Raw genomic sequence first — 4556 nt, 5'->3', positions numbered from 1 at the left:
TCACTGCATACAAAAACTTTGCAAATGCGAATTCAGTCATGTAATTCGGAACCTGATTGGTTTGACACGAAATTTAATCACGAAAAATTGGAATTAGTAAATTTCTTATATACAGTGCGAATAGCTCCTAAAATTTGGCAGTAATTTTATTGCTTCTGCGTCATCTGGCGGGAAAATAAAAAAGCTTTAAAAGAGATCTTAAAGCTTGATTCAGAGTAAGCAGATTATGTTCTTAAATATTTTTAAATACCTAGGCACCGAAAGTAAAAGTTTATTCTTTTTTAAATTTGCTCATGCACACTTCTCTAAATTATAAAATACTTTACATTTATTTTCACTTTCACTCACAACATCATTATCAATTTTATTTTAAAAATTGTTTTATTCTTTATAAAATCTTTTTCTCAAGAAAAATATTTAGCAAGTAATTCACTTCTTTCTCTTTGAACACTTTACCTTAAACTCGGTCCTTTACATCATAATATTTCCAGCTTTTTTGGGAGGAAAAAAAGGTATTTTTAGTCCTATTTAAATCTTTTAAAATTTATCATGATGCATTTCTGCATCCATGCATTTAAGTTACTAAAATTAATTATCATTAATAGTTATTGGTTATTATAAAAAATTAATTATTAATTTTAATTAGTTAAATAAACTGAATTCCAAAACCATTCATTGGTCACGTTTTTTAAACTTGTTTTAATAAAATTAACTAAGTTGTAAAATTTTTAAGCATTTGAATAAAAATAAAGTAAATAAGTCACTTTCAAGTTAAATAAATCATCTTTTAATATACATATAAAAGAGAGAGAGAGAGAGAAATCAGAGATGTTGTTTATGATTTTATATTATTTTTAGAAATATTAGGTATATTAGAAATATATACTATTATATCAATTTGCAATGCAATAGCTATGTATGCTTTGGTAAAAGGAAGACTGAGTTAAGTCTCAAGGGCTTTGTTGGAGGGGGTTGCAGTGGGTACATAACTCCCACAGTAATATGAAATCTTTAAAAGACACACTCAGATAAATTTCTATAAATAATCATCGATTTAAATTCATCAAGGCTAAAGCGAAAAAGAGATAAAATAAAAAGTAATTAATTCTCTTGCAAATATTTAGCAGAAATAAATAAGAATTTTTTCCTTACATATGAAATTTAGAGAGCTATTTGCGGTTGTTTATTTTAATTCTGTCCCTCTTGAAATTGGGTTGCACCATGACTAAATACATCTTAAAATCAAATCTGAGAGTTACATTTTGTAAGTCAACAAAAGAACAACTATATTTCAATATCTCTTTGAATTATTAACAGAAGAAACACATAAACTATACAAATAAATTCATTGTTATATTCAGAATTCTTTAATAAAGTGCTAAATAAAATGAGTGAAAAGAAAATAAAAATTTATAAAAGAAGAGAATGAATTTTAATGACTTGAATAAATTTCTGACCACTTTTAGGCTTCATGCTTAGTTAAGTTGAAGAATAAATCAACCTTTTAGGCAAAATTTAGCAAAGTCGCAGGATCAAAGAAATTTTAAGTTTATTTGAAGGGCACATCAGCCCTTTGATAAGTATTATATTGTATTTTCTTGTCATCGATAAAAAGCGTTTTGTCTTCCTCTTGATAAATAATAGTAATAATAATTTTAATAACATAGCTGCCTCAAACAAATAATATACTGAAAATTAGAAATGCAAATTCTTCCATACGAAACCAAAAATTTAGGAATTTAATAGCCTTCTAGAAAATCATAATATCCCTCAAATACCTATTAGTTTGTTAGCACCCCACTTAAAGTAAACACCAGCCACCAAGGCGACTCATCTCCTGTTAAAAACCTATGCTTTACATGATTACTAACCAGAGTGACCACTCAAATCAGGTTTCAAATTTCCCTGATTTTTCCAAGTAAAAATTTTAAAATTTCCAGGTCAGCTTGTTTTTTTTTTTTTTTTTTTTCTCTCTGAATGGGTACAAGAAAAATGTCAATAGTATAAAGTGTTTTATTTAAAACGTTATTTTTTATACATCATCGTGAAAAAATAATTAGACTAAATTTATTTGAACAATTTGGCAAGATTTTGTTTTTTATTGTTTTGATACAACATTAATTTAAAAAAAAAAAGATATGTGAAGAAAACAGTATGTTTAGCTTGTTATTATATTGTATTTATTGAATAAAATAATTTTAATGCGTTACTTCAAGTAATTCTAGACCCAAGTGCCCGCGATTAACCAAAAAAAAAAAACTTCAAGTAGTTTTTGCTCAAATAAGTAGTTTTGATTACCTACCAAATGGCAAGTACAGAATGACCAAAAAAACCTTGGATAACTATTGCCAAATATATATGTATATTCAGTAAGCAAAAGAAAACCATTCCAGATGATTATACAACAACAAATTTTTATAATTACAGTGGCTCTCAAAAGTGTTTGCTCACTTATAACTTTTATTGAAATAGGGCACTATTCATTAATTAAAATGAATATTTCTGAATGGGTATTTAATAATAAGATGTATAATCTATTCTTAATAAAACTGCGTGGAATATTTAAAAACAAAGGGAAAGTTTTTTTCGAGAAATCAATCAAAAAGTAACAAAAATTTTGCCTCAAAAAAATCATCAGACACTTAAATGTTTCGGATTTTCGAATTAAAATTATCGTTTATTGCTTTAATTTTTCTATTCAATTATTTTTCATTTAATAATTTGTTTATTTGCAATTTAGTATGAAACTTATGATAGCAAAATTATATTTTTAATTTTTACTAGCTAACTCCATAATATTTTCTTTTAACATTTAAAAATGGCTTGTAGTTGTAATAAAACAATAGGCAATATTTGACAGTTGATTATTTGTCATCATACCAGGTAAATCAGTATTGAATATTGCTCAATTAGTTTATTGTGTCCTATTCCACAGTGCATTATGAAATAAAATGCTTAAAAGAACGACTTCATACCAGAGATTAAAATTATAAAATTTGGGGAAAAATTCATAAATTCACAACTGAGTGTTGTAAAAGTTTTGTAAAATTTAATAAAAAAAAAAAATATTTCACTCGAATTTCACCCTGACAAAAAAAAAAAAAAAACTAGTTACATTTATTTAAAGACTAGACTTTTAAAAGCCATTGTAGATGCGAAAAGAAACTCTACGAATGCTATTTTAACAAAAAATTAGAATATTTACTGCAGGAGAAAAAATCCTTTGAAAGTATACAATGACTTTTGTGAAATAAAGTTTTTGTTACTTTTTGATGATTGATTCCTTAAAAATAAACTTTTGAGTTTTTTAAATATATTCCATACAATTCAGCTAAGAATAGAATATAGTTTTTATTATTTAATATCCAAGCTGAAATATTCATTTTAATTAATAGATAATCTCATTCAAGGTCGTCTTAATAACACGCAGGGCCCCTAGGCAGAGAAATGTTTTGGGACCTACATAGGTCATACTGCTAAAAATCGAACTAAAAAAACTTCACATACACAAAATAAAGCATTTTTAACATATGCAATAATTTGAACAAATTTAAATATTAAACTTAAATTAAATGAACAAATTTTGATTTAAATGTATTTAAATTTATTTTTAGTAGACACAAAAAAACTTAATTCTCATAAAAACTTTATTGGAACGTAGAAAAATAGATTATGCTTGTTTTTTTTTATGTTTCCCTGGTGATAAACTGTTCAAATTATTGTTGTTTGCATGATAATCAATCACTATTTGAAGAAAGAAAAACAAATTACACTCTTTATACAATAGAATATATTTATTTAAAAAAAATATATAAGGCAATTTTGTTTATTTTTAGTCTTTTTTTAAATACAATTTATAAAAAGTGAGATTCTTAGGGGTCCCCTGAGTGATTGGGGCCCTTGAGCACTGCCTGGTGGTGCCCATGCGTGAAGACAGTACTGGTCTTATTTCATTGAAAGTCATAAGTGTATGAACACTTTTGTGAGTCACTGTATTTACATTTCAATATAAAGCCATTTTATACTGTATTTTATCTAAACAGAGCTTCTTATAAAATTCATTGATCATATTTTCTTTAAACAAATGTCCAATAAACCAATAAGTCAAATTTTTAAATAGTAATATTGTTTTTAACATATTATTTTAAGAGATTCAGTATACAAAAATGAACGTCACTAATGCAAAATTGTCTCATTTCTTGTTGCATACTTAATGGAAAAAACACATGGTTAATAAACACATGGTTTTTTAATTTAGCGTAGCTAATTGTTTATGTTTTTACAACTAGAAACTTGCACCTGTTCCGTGTCGAACATGAAAACAAAGTATTGCTTTCCTTCTTCCTAATAAACACATATGAATGGGAAAAAAATATATTTTACGTTTATACATCATTTAATATGTTTCCCATACATGCCTTAGTCGTTGTTAGCTTTTTCGGGTAAAAGTAGAAATAGTTTTGAAAATATCATCCCTGGAATACAAGCAACATTTTTGAACTTTCGATCTTGTGAATTTCATTATTATACAATTCGAATTTTGAATCAAATATTTA

This window comes from Parasteatoda tepidariorum, chromosome 6 (assembly GCF_982258835.1).
Source record: "Parasteatoda tepidariorum strain Cologne lab strain chromosome 6, Ptep-v5.0, whole genome shotgun sequence".
Classification (NCBI taxonomy): Eukaryota; Metazoa; Arthropoda; class Arachnida; order Araneae; family Theridiidae; genus Parasteatoda; species Parasteatoda tepidariorum.
Note: the sequence above shows the minus strand (reverse complement) of the source record.